The following is a 20,032-nucleotide window of genomic DNA, read 5'->3' on the forward strand; positions in this document are numbered from 1 at the left end:
AGGGTCGAGTTCCAGCGAGTCGGGCTATCGCAAATGAGGCGTCTCACCGGCATGTTGTTTTTGCGCTGAATTTCCGCAAAGCGTGCCATGGCTGTGTAAGACCGCCTCAAATGCCCACAGAACTTCCTGGCCTGCTTCAGGACATTCGCTAAGCCAGGGTACTTTGCCACAAATCTTTGAACCACTAGATTCATGACATGTGCCATGCAGGGTATGTGTGTCAGCTTCCCCATATGCAAAGCGGCAAGCAGATTGCTGCCGTTGTCGCACACCACGTTGCCTATCTCCAGGTGGTGCGGGGTCAGCCACTCATCCACCTGTTTCTTAAGAGCAGCCAGGAGAGCTGCTCCAGTGTGACTCTCCGCTTTGAGACAAGCCATGTCTAAGATGGCGTGACACCGTCGTACCTGGCATGCAGCATAGGCCCTGCGGAGCTGGGGCTGTGTAGCTGGAGAGGAGAACTGCCACTCAGCCAAGGAGGAGGAGGACAGCGAAGAGCATGTAGCAGGAGGAGAGGAGGTGGCAGGAGGCCTGCCTGCAAGCCGTGGAGGTGTCACAATTTGGTCCGCTGCGCCCTGCTTGCCATCGTTCACCACCAGGTTCACCCAATGGGCTGTGTAGGTAATGTAGCGGCCCTGCCCGTGCTTGGCAGACCAGGCATCCGTGGTCAGGTGTACCCTTGACCCAACGCTCTTCGCAAGAGATGACACCACTTGCCTCTCAACTTCACGGTGCAGTTGGGGTATGGCCTTTCTCGAAAAATAAGTGCGGCCTGGCATCTTCCACTGCGGTGTTCCGATGGCCACAAATTTACGGAAGGCCTCAGAGTCCACCAGCCGGTATGGTAACAGCTGCCGAGCTAACAGTTCAGCCACGCCAGCTGTCAGACGCCGGGCAAGGGGGTGACTGGCCGAAATTGGCTTCTTCCGCTCAAACATTTCCTTCACGGACACCTGACTGCTGCTGTGGGCAGAGGAGCAGGAACCGCTCAAGGGCAGAGGCGGAGTGGAGGAGGGTGCCTGTGAAGGTGGAAGGGAGAAAGCGGCAGAAGCAGATAATGCACCTGATGGAGGAGGAAGAGGAGAAGGAGGGTGGCTTTGCTTTTGTGTGCTGCTGCTGCTTTTGCTCAGGTGGCCATCCCATTGCTGTTTGTGCCTTTTCTCCAGGTGCCTTCGTAAGGCACTTGTCCCTACGTGAGTGTTGGCCTTTCCACGGCTCAATTTTTGTTGGCAGAGCGAACAGATGGCTTTGGTCCGATCTGAGGCACACACATTAAAAAATTTCCACACCGCTGAGCCACCCTGGGATGTGGGCACTATGGGGACCTCAGCAGCTGATGCTGAAGGGCAAGTTGGCTGGCTGTACATAGGTGGCAATACATGGTGCCGGACACTGCCACCAGCTGTTTCTGACGAAGAGCTGCCCCAGCTTCTTTCAGCAACTTCTCTCCTCCTACTCTCTGACTCCCCCTCTGAACTGTCCCCCTCTTCATCTCCTCTATTGGGTACATACAGAGGATCCCTATCATCGTCATCATCGTAATCATCCTGCCCAGCTTCGCTTGCCTCAGACAAATCCAAACATGCACCAACATCAGTAGGTCCTTCATCCTCCTTACACGTTACATCCATAGTGTTGCCGCGTAACTCAGACATATGAGCTGGTGAAAATTCATCTGGCTGTAACAACAATGGCTGTGCATCAGTGATTTCACCACTAAATAATTCTTGCGAAGTGTCAAATGCAGCGGAAGTGGTGCTAGTAGTAGCACTGGTGGCTGAGCAAGATGAGGTGTTCTGTGTCGCTAAATACTCAACCACGTCCTGACAATCTTGGGAGGTGATGGGACGTGCCTTCTTCCGAGCACTGTACTGTGGGCCAGGTCCACACGAAATTACATTTACACGACCTCGCGCAGACCTGCCGGGTGGCCTTCCTCTGGCTCTGGCACTACCTCTTCCTCTACCTGTTTTGTCCATATCGGGTATGCACGGAGTGGTATATCACACTGCGTGCACTCACGTAGGTAGGTGGGTTCACTTAACTGCACAGGTATGCGCACTGATGCGGTGGGTTCACTGAACAGAACAGGTATACAGTGGCGGGTTCACAGAACAGGTATGCAGTGGCGGGTCCACTGAACAGAACAGGTATGCAGTGGCGGGTTCACTAAACAGAACAGGTATGCAGTGGCGGGTTCACTAAACAGAACAGGTATACAGTGGCGGTTCACTAAACAGAACAGGTATGCAGTGGCGGGTCCACTGAACAGAACAGGTATGCAGTGGCGGGTTCACTAAACAGAACAGGTATGCAGTGGCGGGTCCACTGAACAGAACAGGTATGCAGTGGCGGGTTCACTTAACTGCACAGGTATGCGCACTGATGCGGTGGGTCTACTGAACAGAACAGGTATGCAGTGGCGGGTTCACTAAACAGAACAGGTATACAGTGGCGGTTCACTAAACAGAACAGGTATGCAGTGGCGGGTCCACTGAACAGAACAGGTATGCAGTGGTGGGTTCACAGCACAGGTATGCAGTGGTGGGTTCACAGCACAGGTATGCAGTGGTGGGTTCAATGAACAGGTATACACAGTGGCGGGTCCACTGAACAGAACAGGTATGCAGTGGCGGGTTCACTAAACAGAACAGGTATACAGTGGCGGTTCACTAAACAGAACAGGTATGCAGTGGCGGGTCCACTGAACAGAACAGGTATGCAGTGGCGGGTTCACTAAACAGAACAGGTATACAGTGGCGGTTCACTAAACAGAACAGGTATGCAGTGGCGGGTCCACTGAACAGAACAGGTATGCAGTGGTGGGTTCACAGCACAGGTATGCAGTGGTGGGTTCACAGCACAGGTATGCAGTGGTGGGTTCACAGCACAGGTATGCAGTGGTGGGTTCACAGCACAGGTATGCAGTGGTGGGTTCAATGAACAGGTATACACAGTGGCGGGTCCACTGAACAGAACAGGTATGCAGTGGCGGGTTCACTAAACAGAACAGGTATACAGTGGCGGTTCACTAAACAGAACAGGTATGCAGTGGCGGGTCCACTGAACAGAACAGGTATGCAGTGGCGGGTTCACTTAACTGCACAGGTATGCGCACTGATGCGGTGGGTTCACTGAACAGAACAGGTATGCAGTGGCGGGTTCACTAAACAGAACAGGTATGCAGTGGCGGGTCCACTGAACAGAACAGGTATGCAGTGGCGGGTTCACTTAACTGCACAGGTATGCGCACTGATGCGGTGGGTCCACTGAACAGAACAGGTATGCAGTGGCGGGTTCACTAAACAGAACAGGTATACAGTGGCGGTTCACTAAACAGAACAGGTATGCAGAGGCGGGTCCACTGAACAGAACAGGTATGCAGTGGCGGGTTCACTTAACTGCACAGGTATGCGCACTGATGCGGTGGGTCTACTGAACAGAACAGGTATGCAGTGGCGGGTTCACTAAACAGAACAGGTATACAGTGGCGGTTCACTAAACAGAACAGGTATGCAGTGGCGGGTCCACTGAACAGAACAGGTATGCAGTGGTGGGTTCACAGCACAGGTATGCAGTGGTGGGTTCACAGCACAGGTATGCAGTGGTGGGTTCAATGAACAGGTATACACAGTGGCGGGTCCACTGAACAGAACAGGTATGCAGTGGCGGGTTCACTAAACAGAACAGGTATACAGTGGCGGTTCACTAAACAGAACAGGTATGCAGTGGCGGGTCCACTGAACAGAACAGGTATGCAGTGGCGGGTTCACTAAACAGAACAGGTATACAGTGGCGGTTCACTAAACAGAACAGGTATGCAGTGGCGGGTCCACTGAACAGAACAGGTATGCAGTGGTGGGTTCACAGCACAGGTATGCAGTGGTGGGTTCACAGCACAGGTATGCAGTGGTGGGTTCACAGCACAGGTATGCAGTGGTGGGTTCACAGCACAGGTATGCAGTGGTGGGTTCAATGAACAGGTATACACAGTGGCGGGTCCACTGAACAGAACAGGTATGCAGTGGCGGGTTCACTAAACAGAACAGGTATACAGTGGCGGTTCACTAAACAGAACAGGTATGCAGTGGCGGGTCCACTGAACAGAACAGGTATGCAGTGGCGGGTTCACTTAACTGCACAGGTATGCGCACTGATGCGGTGGGTTCACTGAACAGAACAGGTATGCAGTGGCGGGTTCACTAAACAGAACAGGTATGCAGTGGCGGGTCCACTGAACAGAACAGGTATGCAGTGGCGGGTTCACTTAACTGCACAGGTATGCGCACTGATGCGGTGGGTCCACTGAACAGAACAGGTATGCAGTGGCGGGTTCACTAAACAGAACAGGTATACAGTGGCGGTTCACTAAACAGAACAGGTATGCAGTGGCGGGTCCACTGAACAGAACAGGTATGCAGTGGTGGGTTCACAGCACAGGTATGCAGTGGTGGGTTCACAGCACAGGTATGCAGTGGTGGGTTCAATGAACAGGTATACACAGTGGCGGGTCCACTGAACAGAACAGGTATGCAGTGGCGGGTTCACTAAACAGAACAGGTATACAGTGGCGGTTCACTAAACAGAACAGGTATGCAGTGGCGGGTCCACTGAACAGAACAGGTATGCAGTGGCGGGTTCACTTAACTGCACAGGTATGCGCACTGATGCGGTGGGTCCACTGAACAGAACAGGTATGCAGTGGCGGGTTCACTAAACAGAACAGGTATACAGTGGCGGTTCACTAAACAGAACAGGTATGCAGAGGCGGGTCCACTGAACAGAACAGGTATGCAGTGGCGGGTTCACTTAACTGCACAGGTATGCGCACTGATGCGGTGGGTTCACTGAACAGAACAGGTATGCAGTGGCGGGTCCACTGAACAGAACAGGTATGCAGTGGCGGGTTCACTAAACAGAACAGGTATACAGTGGCGGTTCACTGAACAGAACAGGTATGCAGTGGCGGGTTCACTTAACTGCACAGGTATGCGCACTGATGCGGTGGGTTCACTGAACAGAACAGGTATGCAGTGGCGGGTTCACTAAACAGAACAGGTATGCAGTGGCGGGTCCACTGAACAGAACAGGTATGCAGTGGCGGGTTCACTAAACAGAACAGGTATGCAGTGGCGGGTTCACTAAACAGAACAGGTATGCAGTGGCGGGTCCACTGAACAGCACAGGTATGCAGTGGTGGGTTCACAGCACAGGTATGCAGTGGTGGGTTCACAGCACAGGTATGCAGTGGTGGGTTCACAGCACAGGTATGCAGTGGTGGGTTCAATGAACAGGTATACAGTGGCGGGTCCACTGAACAGAACAGGTATGCAGTGGTGGGTTCACAGCACAGGTATGCAGTGGTGGGTTCACAGCACAGGTATGCAGTGGTGGGTTCACAGAACAGGTATGCAGCCAGACAGGAACAAGCTAAGCCTAACTAATCTTTCCCTGAGAGACAGTCTGCAGCAGCTCGCCCTACTCTGACTAATGCAGGCACACGAGTGGCCGTAATGGCCGCCGCTGCCTGCCTTATATAAGGGGGGGTGGGGCTCCAGGGGCTAGTGTAGCCTAATTGGCTACACTGGGCCTGCTGACTGTGATGTAGAGGGTCAAAGTTGACCCTCCATGTGCATTATGGGGCGAACCGAACTTCCGCAAAGGTTCGCCTGCGGGACGCGAACGCGAACCACTGAAGTTCGCATGGAACCGTTCGCAGGCGAACCGTTCGGCCCAACTCTATTTGAAAGTCAGCAGATATTGCCATTCATTATTTTTCTGACAGCGGGTGGAGATTTTGCAGAACTGGGAAGACGTGCGAGCAGCAGGTATTAGTAGATAGAAGTCATAGCATAGCCATGGCTGTAAAGGAACCAGGACTTTGGGGTGATCCTATAAATGAGACATTAGCATAATCCAGGCAGGAGGATACATGTGTGCAAAATGGCTTGTTTTGAAAGATCCACCCTAACCTCTGTCAGATGCCTCTCCTTTCAGTCATGGGTTACTCAAGAGTAGATATTGAGGTAACATTATACAGGAGAATCACATATCTGTAACTTTATAAAAGTGGTGGAAGGCTGTTCTAGAGACGGCAGAACAAGCCCACATTCCATCACCTACATACATTCCAGGGATCATGGCAGGAGATCAAGGGAACACTTGAAGAAACAGTTTATAAACTATGATGGTTGAAAAGGTAAAGAGTTCTCTAATCATCCTTCTCCAGAACTCCTAGCCGGTAACCTCAAACCAATGATTTGTAGGTTTAGGGGAAGATGTATTGAGGCTGGAGCACACTTAGTTAGGCCCATAAATATTTAGACAGGTGTGGTTTTTTTTTTTATATGCAATCACAATCCCTTCATTGCAGGGGCTTGAAAGTTAATTAATTTGGGCCCTGAATACATGAAGGACTTGCTGAAGCTGCACCACACCTCTCGCAACCTCAGATCAGCAGGTTCTATAAACTTGGTCACGCCCAGAGTGCACCTCAAAACCTTTGGAGACAGAGCTTTGTCATGCTGCCCCTATTCTTTGAAATTCCCTAACACGCGCAGTAAATACAGCCCCATCCATGGAGTCATTTAAGTTAAGACTGAAAAGCCACCTGTTTAGCCCGGCATTTCCAGACTCATAGAATTCTTCCTTTGGTAAAGCGTGGTACAATCAACCAATAATTGGTCTGAGCCATGCTTATGCGCTTTGAGTCCTACGGGAGAAAAGCGCTTTACAAATGGTATATGTTGGATGTAAAAAATTGTCTCTATTTCATGGACAGGTGTGGGCAAGTATGTTTGGAGTTGATTTTTGACGTGTGGTGCTTGCATGTGAAAGACTTTGCTGTGAACAGGCAACATGCGGTCACAGGAGCACTTCAATTGCATCAGTGGACTGGTGCAAACCTAGAATGCTTCTGAGTGCTTTTCTAAAAAAATAGCAATGTGAATTCCCTCCCCCCCCCCCCCCCCCCCCCAAACACAAACGTGGGTCCTGCCTGTGGCAATTCAGCCTCAATGTTAAAGGCTCTGAAGACCATCTACATTTTGTTTCCTCTCCTTCTATTTGTTAGCAGTATCAGTAGACCTAAAACACTGCATTCCCATGGCATAGTGAGGGGTTTAAACCCCCCCCCCCTCGGGGCAAATTTTAGGCAGCACTTCCTGTAAGAGGCAGAGCTTAGCTCTGCCTCTACTGTAGTCAATTTGCGCCACTCGCATCCTCTCCCCGCCTCTCTGTCTTCTTTCACAGAGAGGGGCAGGGAGAGCCAGAGCCCCACGGGCAGATTGACTTCAGTAGAGGCAGAGCTACAGGGCAAAGCTCTGCCTCCCTGGGCAGCAAAAGCCACAACTTTGAAAGTCTGTTTCCCCAGGATTTGGAGGATCTAAACCCCTTGTTTTTCTGCGGGAATGCAGTGTTTTAGGTCTACTAATACTGCTAAACATAAATAGAAGGTAGAAAGGAGATTTTAGATTAGCTTCAGAGTCCTGAACCAACTGTATGGACTAGAGCTTTAAAGGACAACTGAAGTGAGAGGGATTTGGAGGGTGACATATTTATTTCCTTTTAAAATACAGTGACCAGATTTTTCATGGTTCAACCTGGGATGGAGTTGGGGTGCTGTGCCAAAAAAAATGGGCGTGTCCATAACCAAGGTGGGGAAAATGGGCGTGTCCATGACATGGTGTGGCAGAGCGAACTGTAATGTAACTGAGGCAGTGGGCCAGAGTTTCCTCCCGAAACACAGATGGGCAAAGTGACCTTAAAACTAATTGGGCAATGTTCCCTAAACACATAAGGCAGTATTCCCACAAAGATGTGGTGAAATGGGAGATGCTAAAGGTACAAGTGCTACATAATATGGTGGGACATTAGATTTGACTATGGCTGGCATTGGAGTGTGAGTTCCACCAAGGACGTGACTACATTCTCTGTAAACTGCTGCTGCCTATAGACCTGGCTATCTGTACTGGGGACACACCTATAGACCTGGCTACCTGCACTGGGAAAACCTATAGACCTGGTTACTTCCACTGGGGATACCTTTTGACCTGGTTATCTATACTGGGGGCATCTATTTTTGGGGAACTGCTGCTGCCAGATTATGTGTATTTTTGGGGAAACCGCTGCCAGATTGTGTATAATGGGGAACTGCTGCTTCCAGATTCTGTGTATTTTGGGGGAACCACTGCTGCTACATGTATTTTTGGTGATCCGCTGCCAGATTACGCATATTTTCTGGAGCCGCTGCCAAATTATGTTATGTGTATTTGGGGGAACTGCTGCTGCCTTTGGAGTCAGGATTCTTCTCTCGGCTAGTTGGTTCATAGATTGTGAATCCACATATGGGCATCTATGCGCAAAGCGACAGCGAGACCGAGTTTCTGACTCTGAGCGTTTTGACCCGATCAAGGACCGGCCTGTGCAGTCTGTGACAGTTACCTCTTACACATGAACTACAATAACAGTTACCTCCGACAAATTAAATGCAACTACAGTTACCTCTGACACATGAAATGCAGCAGAAAATGACTCCGCAAACGTAAATGACGTAAACATTACCTCATGCGGCCATAGAGTCCAATGGCTGAGACACCCGGCGGCCAAAATGGGACATAACCTGGGATACATTGCTGCCCGGGACAGGGGACCCTGGTAAAACGTGTTCCGGGTAAAATGGGATGGCTGGTAAGGGTATTTAAAGAGACTCTGAAGTCTCTTTTTACCTGTTTTTGTCATATAACCCTCTTCAGCATGATTTCCCAAGTAGAATCGCTGCATTACTGCGGCAGATGAAAGATTTATTACAGAGGAATAGCCCAGCAAAGCTCCAGGGCTTGCAGGACTTCCTTGAAGAGGCAGAGCTTTGAGCTGTAGCTCTGCCTCACCGCAATCAATCTTTGCGGATCTCTGCATCCTCCCCACCCCTCTCAGTGAAAGTAGACTTAGAGGGGCGGGGAGCAGATATCAAAGTCTACTTTCACTGAGAGGGGTGGGGAGGATGCAGAGATCCGCAAAGATTGATTGCGGTGAGGCAGAGCTACAGCTCAAAGCTCTGCCTCCAAGGCAGCAGAATCTGCGACCTGCAAAGTCGTGGAACTTTGCAGGTTGATTCCTCTAATAAATCATTCATCTGGGGATGCTGTGATTTCTACTTGAGCAATAATGCTGAAGAGGAATATATGACAAAAGCAGGTAAAAAAAGACTTCAGAGTCTCTTTAAGCAGTATCAGTTGCCCGGCTAGCTTGCTGATCTTCTGCCTCTAATACTTTTAGCTTTGGACCCTGACCAATCTTGCAGCAGATCAGATGTTTCTGGCATTGTCCGATCTGACCAGATGAGCTGCATGCTTGTTTCTGGTGTATTATGCAGACTGTGCTGCATCCAAATAGACCAGCTGGGCTACCAAGCAACTGGTATTGCTTAAAAGAAAACAAATATGGCAACCTCTCTATTTCTCACTTCAGTTCAGTTGTCCTTTAAAAGACTTCACTTCAAATTGGTGGCAAATGTTTGCATGCAGGGGATTTTCATAAGACGCTGACAATAGTGGTTTCATTGTAATACAAATTGTATGTATTTTGGATTTGGGCCAATCCATATTGACAGGAAGGTAAATTGATTTCCAAGTTTCAAACTTCATTTAATTTGCATGCAAGCCAAAATGACTAGCATCTCGTTGAAGATCTCTATTTGTAACTTTAGGCTACTTTCCCACCAAGACGTTTTGTTTTAGGGGACGTTATGGTCGCATAACGTGCCCCTAACGCAACGCATGGTGGTGTTGAAGTTGGACATCAGATTGAGCAGCATTATGCGGCTCTCAAAGCAGCCTCTCCAGGTTAGTGATAGGAAGTCCGGATCTTTTTAAGGATTCGGATCATTTGAATCGGATCATTGAAAAGATCTGGATCTTTGAACCGAATCATTTGAATCATTTTACTAGGGAAGCAGACTGGGTGAAATAACTAGCAGGACAGGACTTTCCCTGCAGGTGGAGTATGTGTCTTTCTGAGCTCCTGGAGTTCCAGAGGAGGTCCTATCAGGCTTGTTTCCAGACTGACTTGGAGGCTTCTTTTCTGGACACTTTTTTTTACCTGAGGTCCCTGCTTCGGGCCTTTGCCGAGCAGGGGCTTTCCTACACTAACTGGCCGCTCCAGTTATGGAGCGGCCAGCTCATACCCCCCCCTACCTCTACCACTTAGCAAGGGGATGATGGAGGTTCCTCATCTAAGGCTTCTGTGGCCGACAATGTCCTGGAGTGGCTGCGGGAAGTAAAGAGCTGTGAGGAGGTACTAAAACAACTAAGATGGAGCTTCAATACAGCCAGACACAGATTTGGAATAAGCTGGAGGCCCGAGTACCTCCACACTAACTAGGAGATAGCCGTGCTGAGGTTGGAGATTCGGGCCCAGAAGGCGAAACTTGCTGCGCTGGAGAAAGTTGGGGGGCCCTTCGCCGAGCAGTTGGAACACAGGAAACGTTTCAAGAGAATGCTCCAGCCGGAAACCGACATCGACAGCGATGACACGGATGATGGAGTCCCCCCTGAGGTGAAGCCTGCAGAGACCCAAAGCACTTCCACGCAGTCCCCAATCCCTTTGGGACAATGTGAGGTGACTGAGGGTGCCCAGCGGTGCGGAAGGAGGGACCTGCTATCTGCCATCAAGGTATTGGAAGGTGAGGAGGTGTCACAGGGGTTAGTACCCGGCTCTGTGATGGGTGCCTGGGGGAGTGTTGGTGGTGCCCCTGCCGCTGGGGGTTCCGGCAGCATGCCGGCTGTGGGGGCCTCTGGTAGTGGTGGGGGTGCTGCTGATGCTCTTGTCATGGTGGCTGTACCTGTCTCTGGCGGGGCTGTAGTGGCCCTCCCGGGTGCCCGCACGATGTTGCCCCCTGATGGAGTGCTGGGTAGTGTTGGTGAGCCCTTACCTGGGGTCTCTATGGTGCCCGGTGCGATGTTGGGGAGTGACGAGTGCGCCCAGAGTTTGAGGGAAAACCTGTCATCGCAGAGCTGCGAGGAGCAGAATGGTGCTGGTGTGGAGGGGACAAAGCATCTGACCAGCCGACAGGGAGTGTTATCTGAAGAGGCCGCCCGCTGTGCTATGGTGGAGGGCGGGGAGGATCCGGCTTCTGGCACGGCTGTGCGGAAGACTTCTATGTGTAGGCAAGATGGCGCCGGCAAGGGATCCAAGATGGAGGTGACGCCGGCGGAACTTCCGCCCAGCCGGCAGGAAGTGATGTCGGCAGAGATGGAGGCCGCCCCTTCTGCTATGGTGGGAGGTGAGAAACCTTCAGGCGCGCACGCGCAGGAAGTGGCTGGACAAGGGCAAGATGGCGCTGAGCCGGGCAGAAGGAAGGCGCCGAAGGAACTTTCGCCCGGCGGGCTGGAAGTAGCGCCAAAGGATCCGGAAGTTGCCCTTTCCGTCACAGTGGATGGCAGAAGAAGGGCAGAGATTGGCGCACATGCGCAGGGGCTATCTGCAGAGAATCCGGGGAGCAAAAAGGCGGGGATCTGTGCAGCTAATCTGCATATGGAGGCAGAGACTAAGGGGAGTGAGCAAGGGGGAGCGGCCATGCAAATAGGGAAAGTCCATGGACCTGTTAGCCCTGCTGGGAGCAGGGTGGATCACATAGAGCATGAACAATTGGCCCAGGAATTTTGCCCGGAGGTGGAAGCTGGAGAGGAAACTTCTGGTGAGGTTAACCAGAGACCTCTAGTGGGCCACAGTGGAATTGGCTATGAGCGCTCCGCAAGAGACAGTGGAGAAAAACTTTTTTTCCCTAAGCAAAAGAAGGATAGTAAGAAAGGGAGAAATCGAATCAGCAAGACAGTGAGGTTGGAGATTGGAGGGAAGTGTGATACTGTCAGCCAAATAATTGTTGAAGAGATGGACTTGTCTTCCATGGAGGAAGGGGGGAAAGATAGTGATGAGGGTGGGGGTGTGGTGTTGGTGCCTTCTGATACGGGGGGGCAAGGAAAAGTGGGTGCCGGTGAAGGGGGGATCCTGCAAGGGAAAGGGAAATCCTTCTTTCAGGAACAGGAAGGTGGTGATATCCTGCTAGTGCAGGGGAATGAGGAAGCCAGGAGGAGAATGAAAACAAGTTCTTTAGACATCCTCTTTGAAAGGAATTTGTTTTCTCTATCTGAGTCAGAGGGGGATTCAACTGATGAGGAGAAAAAGAAAAAGAAGAAAAAGAAAAAAGGGAAAAAGAAGCATATAGATTCCCCTCCCCCCCGTGGTTGAGAGTGACATAGTCACGGAGTTCAAGACCATGGACTTGACCTTCAGGCTAGAGAAAAGCAGGTTAATTGTCATTGATGAGCACATCAATGAGGCGGTGATCCAAGCGGTGGAACCAGGGGGCAATTACTCGGGCTTGCATCTGGTGGGCATGGGTAACCCCGATTGTGGTTTTCAAATGGAATTTAGGGCTGAGGGAAAGAGGGTGTTGGTAGAAAATGAGACAATCAAGAGATTTGATTTTGAGGGCAAACAGATTTCGAGGACAACCATTTTCGGGTTGGGCCCTAATGCTCCCAGATACAAGCCCCCTCCTCCCCCCCCCTGGTTCCACTGTGGATGTTGGTGCCATTGAGGTCCCCAGTGGGAGGGTTGATACGGCTAGGAGTGACAAGGCTGTCTGCAATAGGGAGGCTGAAGCGGGTGTTGGTGGGGGTGCTGCTGAGCCGGGGGTGCCGGAGTTAGAGAGCGTCACGAGAGTGGGTTTTCCCGCCCTGGGGCCGGCCGCTAACCCTGGGGCTCTCGTTCCTCTGGCAGCTTCGGCTCAGGGTCCTACCCCAGCACAGCCAATGTCCTATTCTAGGGCAGCTAGGAGTTCGGCCTCTGGGAGGAGAGTCCTGGCTCCTCTGGAGACAGGATCAGAGGCTTACTCCCCAGGTCGACGGAACGTAGTTCGTTTGAAATGGGAACATGGTTCCGCGATTCCCAACAAGAGGGAATTTGTTAGGTATCTGTTAGACCTGGGGATTAAGCCATGCGACTTGTTCGCGATCCTGGCTCCAGGGGACCCCCCTCAGTATTACGATGTGAGCTTTCTCTCACAGCATGGGATGGAGGCATTTCTGGAGGAGAGGTTGAGGGAGTCTGTCAATAATCAGTGGCATGGCTTCACGGTGCTCCCTCTCTCCAGACAGTCCCTAGAGAGAAAGGCTCACATCGTGGTGCAGAATGAGAGCATCCCGGTTCGTGACCTGATGACTTGGGTCCAGCACTATGCTGATGTCATGTCCCCGCCACACCGAGTCCTGGATGACCTGGGGATATGGTGGGGGGAATATGAGGTGGCGATAAAGCTCCATGTTAAGGAGGGAGTCGTCACCCACATTCCCCGCTCCGCCCTTATAGGGCGTGATAAGATCATTATATATTACCCGGGTCAGCCCCGGACATGTAATCGGTGTGGCAAGAGGGGACATCTCGCCAGTGGATGCCCCGACCCCAGGTGTAGTAGGTGCCAGGAGTTCGGGCACTCTGCTGGTTCTTGTAAGAAAATCAAATGCAATTTTTGCTTTGAGTTCGGACATCCTTACACGGAGTGCCCGGTCTCTTGGACTACTATGCCTGAGGATCTTAGGAAGGCCATGCTGGAGCGTATGGATGAGGAGAATCAGACTGTTTCTCTGTCTACCCCTGTTGTTTCTGTCCAGCCTGTTTCAGCACCTATCGTTTCTGTGTCCAGCGTTCTCCCGTCCTCTGTGGTCCTTCCCCCTGGTTCTCCTCGTGCCAGCATGGCCCCTGAGGGGCGGGCTGGACTCAGGTCATCGGCTTGCATCCGGGATGCTGCTCACGGGGGGAGAGACTCTCCTCCCAAGTCGCAGCGACCTGGGCCCACTAGGTCTCAAAGGAGAGGTGGAAAGGGGGGCGGCTCTGAGACGCCTTCTGCTACCTCTTCTCAAACTCTCCCACCTCCTATTCCCTATCCATTTTCCCCTCCACCTTCCTTTTCCCTTCCTCCTCCCCCCCCCCTCTTCCTGCCCTCCCTTCTCCTCCCCCCCCCCTCTCCTCCTGACCTTTCCCCTGACTTCCTTCCTCCCCCTCCCATTGATCCTGATCCCCATCCCCCCCCTCCTGTCTCTGCTGAGTCAGTTCCTCTCCCCTCCTCCCCGCCGGTGGGGCCTCCTGGCTTCTCGGGGGTCTCTCTGGCACCTCGGGGCCGGGAGCACCTAACGGAGGAGGAGGAGAAGTACCTGGATGAGAGGTTGCAAACTAGGAAGAGGAGGAGGGGTGGCAAGACTTGGCCTTCCTCTTCAGAGAGGAGAGAGTCAAACCGGGAACAACTCGTTTTGAAGAGGCAAGGGGTCAGGATTTCGAACCGGTATGAAATCCTAGCTTCCGGTCCCCTCTCATCCGAGGAGGAGGACATGGTGGTAGCAGGGGCAGATACTGTCTGAGGGAGTAGTGTATTTTGTGTTCATGTCTTTTCTTTTCTTGTTGATGTTGTCTTTTGATTTCAGTTTATTGTCTATGTGTAAGGAAGTACAAAGGGAAGCCTAAATTATTCTGATGGCTGTTCCCCCACCACTCATGTTGGCGACAATCAATGTTGCCAGCATCAAAATTCCCAGAGCTCGAAAATTGGCTTTTTCGATTTTGGCTAGCCTTGAGGCTGATATTTTTTTCCTGCAGGAGACCAGGCTCACCTCTCTGGCTGACCTATCGTCTGCTGAGAGGGACTGGTTGGCCGGTCCAAGTTTTTGGTCTCTTGCGGGGGAGCCTGGTAGTGGTGTGGCAGTCCTTTTTACGGCCGAGATGGTAACATGCCGGCGAGTAATTGAGGTGGAGATGGGTAGGTGCCTGGTCTTGGACGTCTGTGTGAGGGGGCAGGACCTCAGGCTTATAAACATCTATGCCCACCCCAAGTCTAGGTCAGGCCATTCCTTTTTTCCACCTATCCTGTGATCCTGGGTGGTGATTTTAACACCGTCACTAGGGCCAAGGACAGGGCAAGCGCCCAGGTCCAGGTAGGCGTTGATAGTAGGTATTTAGCTAGATTAGTTGATGAGGCTGATTTGGTGGATGTGCACATTCGCCATTCACCAAATCTCACGGGGTTCACCTTTTATAGAGGTAGTAGTAGGTCTAGGATAGATAGGTTTTTTGTTTCAGAGAGCCTCATCACTTCAACTCCCAAGTTGTTGGCGGTGGAGTTCTCTGATCACCTTATTCTGTCGGTGGGCTTGAATGCTTCAGATGCTCCTCCCAGAGGTAGGGGTATTTGGAGGATGAATTCGTCCCTGCTACTGGAAGATGAGGTGAGACAATCCTTTGAGGAGTTTTTTCAAGCACAGGTTTCCATCCTGGACTGCTTTAACAATAGGTCTGAGTGGTGGGAAGAGGTCAAAAAACGTGTTGCCAGATTTTTCAAGGGTCTAGCGTTCCGTAGAAGTGTTGATAGAAATCGTGCTTACCAACACCTAAGGGAGAAGTTGAACATACTCGTTTCTGAGGGCGGAGATCCGGGGGAGATCTCTGAGGTCAAACTTCGCCTCAAGCAGCAGCAGTATGATCGGTTGGCTTCTTTGACTCTGGAAAGGGATCATGGTAAATACCACTCGCCTGATCCTTACCAGAGTTTCAAACAAAGTTCAGTGCTTAAGACGGTCCACGGTCTCAGGGATGGTTCGGGGTCTCTGGCAAAGTCCAGGTCGGAGATCCTATCCATCGCTAGAGAGTTTTACGCTGATCTGCTTGGGGAGAAGCCACTTGACCAGGCGAGGATGGAAGACTTCTTGGCCTCCATACCAGGTCTGGGAGATGTGGATGTTTCTGCCATAGACTTGACAACTGAGATCACTGTAGATGAAGTAGCGAGGGCCATTGGTGGTCTCGCGCCCAAAAAAACTCCAGGGCCAGATGGACTGACGGCCGAATTTTATAAGGTTTTCACGTCTATCTTGGCCCCTCAATTGGCCGGTACGTTCAATGACTGTCTCGCTGAGGGCCAGTTACCGCCCTCCATGAGACAATCTGCAGTGATCTTGTTGTCAAAAGGGCGTGACCCTGAGATGATTGAGAACTGGCGTCCCATCAGCCTTCTCAACATCGACAGGAAGATCCTGGCAAAGATTTTGTTCTGGCGATTGTCCCAGGTAACAGATGTTCTTTCCCGCCATCAGCACTGTGCCGTTTCGGGCAGGAGTATGCTCTCAGCGCTGTTAGCTGTCCGGGAGCTCCTGGAACGCTGCAGGGCTGAAGGCTGGGGAAAGTTCCTGCTGACATTGGACCAGTCTAAGGCTTTTGATCGAGTCAACCACAAGTACCTGTGGTGGTTACTTAGTGTATACGGTTTGCAGGGTGGGTTTGTGAATTGGTTACAAACTTTGTTCAAAGAGGCTGAGAGTTTCATGCTCATCAATGGATGGGTCGGCCAGCCTTTTGAGGTGAGCTCGGGGGTCCGCCAGGGTTGTCCGCTGAGTTCTCTACTATACGTGTTTGCCATCGACCCCTTCGTGAGAAGGCTAGAGGGCAGCGCGCTTGGTGGGGTTCCGGTGGGCATCTCTGGTGTCTCATCTCTGAAGGTGGTGGCTTATGCCGATGATGTCACCGTGGTGATCTCTAAAGCGGAGGAGACGTTGGTGGTTGCTGAAGAGATCTCCCGGTACTCATTGGCATCTGGTTCAAAGATCAATCCAGATAAGTGTGAAACTTTCTGGATGGGCAAAGCTGAAAAGTCCTTTGTGCTTCCCGGTTCCTTTCCCGTGCCTCAGGAGGAAATCAAGATCCTTGGCATCAAATTCGGCCCAGGCGACTACGGCCTGCGAAATTGGGAATGCAAACTGAACGATGTCAACACTAAAGTGACTCGTTGGAAGGGTTGGAATTTGACCCTTAGGGAAAGGGTTGACTTGATCAAGATCTATCTGGTTCCAAAAATGTTGTATGTCAGCTATGTTGCGATTTTGCCAGCATCTCTGTACACCAGGGTCAATAGCCTGTTTTTCCTGATGTTATGGGGAAACAGGCTGAACCATGTGCGTAGGAACATTACCTACAAAACTAGGCGGGAGGGTGGCCTAGGTATGGTCAACCCGATTGTTTTTTTTCTCTCTGATCTTTATCAAATACAATCTTGGTAGCTTGTTGGCAGAGAGCCCGCCCAGTTGGGTAGGTATCTTTCAGACTTGGTGTGAGCCTTTCCTTGGGGAATGGAAGAGCGGTGGCCCAGTAAAAAATCTGAGAGCACGTCACGGCTACCTTCCGGCCTATGTTATGCCTTGCATGAAAAAACTACTGCAGTGGGGATTGACGGTGGAGGACATCAGATCGGTTGAGAGGAAGGTCCTCTTGACTAGGTTGGTGGACTCCTACTATCCTGACTCACTGGCCTTAAGGGATTGCCCAGGCACAATTTTGCAGGAGGGCTTGAGATTACTTAATTCGCCGCGAGTGCCGAACAAATTGTGGGACATCGCCTGGCTTATCTTCCAGGGCAAGCTTTACGTTGGGGGGAACATGAAGTGTTGGGATGTGGTGGACCGGGTTTGTCCTCGACAGGGGTGCGCTGTTGAGGAGGACATGGACCATTTCCTGATGTCATGCCCCTTCAATGTAGAGGTGTACAAACAGGTGGGGAGGGCTCTAGGTATTCCATTTCTGGAGCATCTTAGTTATGCTGAGTGGGCGTATGGAGCGTTCAATCAGTGCCAGGGCTTTGATTTGTGCACGTTATATGTAGTCAGCTTAGTGGTTAGGAGACGCACATGGTTGGCACGGTGTGACTTAACTATTAGAAAGAAAGACTTGCCTGTCCAGGTGGTGGTGAGCAACATTCTGGGTGAGGTGGGGACCATTCGGTTCTTGGAGAGGAAGAAACTGGGGAGAGGAGCTTGGGTTCTGGCGTGGCAGAACATCAAGCCTCCTTGAGCTGGTGGAACCTCTCCTGGGTGTTGGAGGCCTATCTCTTTCTTTTCACCTTAGATTTTTTTCCTTATATTGCATTTTTTGAGTCTGGCCGCAGGCACAAAGAGAGTTGTCCCTTTGTGCTTCCTTTTATTTGTAGGTGAGGCTTATGTCTTGTCTGGTTGTTTTGTTTTCTTTTTTGTCTTGTCTGTTGTGATCTTTAGTCTTGTGTATTTCAAGCTGGAACTTATATCCTGAGTCTTTGGGCGTAAAAGTCCCAACTGTATGGATGCGTGTATGCATGGTGTAATGTGGGTGTTGTCCTCTTCACTTTTGGTGGTGGTGTATGTCGTGTATTTTATTTCTTCTCTTTCTTTCTTTCTTTTTCTTTTTTTTTTTGTGTGGGTACGATTGTTGTAGTGTGGGTGTTGTCATTTGTCTTTTTGGTGGTTGTTCATGTTATATGGTTTTATTTTTCTTTTTTTTGTCTGGGTGTCTCGTCAGTATGAGTGTGGTGTGAGTGCTACTTCCTCAGCAGTGGTTGATACGTATACCTGGTTATCTGATGGCATTTTTCTTGTTTATTCTTAAGAGCATACTTATGCGATGTGCATTTTCTGTTATTGAAGAAACTCATGTGAATTTTGAGTTTATATTGGATGGCATACTTTTAATTTATTATTTGTCATGTATGCTGTATGTCATAGTTTTCTTAATAAAAAAACATCTCCCTGCACTGTACATTCTGTTTGTTCCAGACAGACATCCACTGTGAACCGAATCTTTCATTGTGATGATCTGGATGATTCGACCCACAAAAAAGATCTGGATCATGAACGAATCATTCATTTGAACACTACAGTCCCACCATGAGTCTCCACAGTGCAGTGAATATTAATTAGTCATGTGGCTGGCCGCCTAGGAGGAGGGGAGACTTCCTCCTCTAACATTACTGAGCATTTGCAAACAGTCTAACGTGGCTTATCCCAGTATAACATACAGCATGCAGCACTTTGTTTAAATGTGCAGCGTTATTATGTAACGCAACATGTGCACTGTGAACAGCACATTGATTTTACAGTGCTATGAGTTAAGCTGCCTTACTGGCTGCAGTAACGTGGGACTTTAACGTCCGACTGTGAAACCAGCCTCAAAGAGAAACCGTAACCACGAATTGAACTTCATCCTAATCAGTAGCTGGCCTGATACACCCTTTTACACGGGAAATCTATTCCTTTTCACAAATGGATCATCAGGGGGCTCTGTATGGCTGATATTGTGGTGAAACCCCTCCCATAGGAAACTGTAAGGACCATGGTCCTGGCAGTTTCCTGCCTGTGAACCTAGTTGCATTGTGGGAAATGGCTGTTTCCAACTGCCAAAAAGCAAGCAGCAGCTACTTCCAGTGACATCACCTGCCAGCAGTAAAAATGTCAGAATGTAAATCAGGGAGAGGAAAGCGTTTACAATGGGCAAACACTGACTAAATCATTATATAATTATTGTAAAAATAATCCTTTTTTTTGTAATTACATTATTTTCACTGGAGTTCCTCTTTAACCACTTAAGGACCACGGGCTTTAACCCCCCCCCCCCTAAAGATCAGGCAATTTTTAACAAGATGGGCCACTGCAGCTTTAAGGCCTCGCTGCAGCGCCACACAACTCGGCACACAAGTGATTTTCACCCCCTTTTCTCCCCACCAACAGAGCTTTCTGTCGGTGAGGTCTGATCGCTCCCCTATTGTTTATTTTTTGATCAATATATTTTTGATTATTTTTATAATACATTTTTATTTTATTTTTTTATCTTCCACATCTTCCCCTCCCTCCCCTAGCCAGCCTATGATAGCGATAGGTTTCAGCCAATGAGAGCTGATTGCTCTTCTGCGTCCCAGGGTGACAGCCATGTCACACGGCTGTCCTCAGTACAGCGCTGCCATAGATCGCAGCGCTGTACCTAGTAAATAGATGGCGGTTTCACCATATAACAGCCTACTAGCGGTGATCACCTCTGGGAGACTAATGGCGGAGCTTCATCAGTTAAGCGGAGGTTCGCGCATGATCTCCTGCAAAACACGCCCCCAGGACCTTACGCTGATTAGCGTTAGACGGTCCTGAGGCTGCCACCGTGTCCATGCCAATTGGCGTGGAGCGGTCCTAAAAAGGTT

The sequence above is a fragment of the Hyperolius riggenbachi genome, chromosome 5 (assembly GCF_040937935.1).
Source record: "Hyperolius riggenbachi isolate aHypRig1 chromosome 5, aHypRig1.pri, whole genome shotgun sequence".
In the NCBI taxonomy this organism is placed as follows: domain Eukaryota; kingdom Metazoa; phylum Chordata; class Amphibia; order Anura; family Hyperoliidae; genus Hyperolius; species Hyperolius riggenbachi.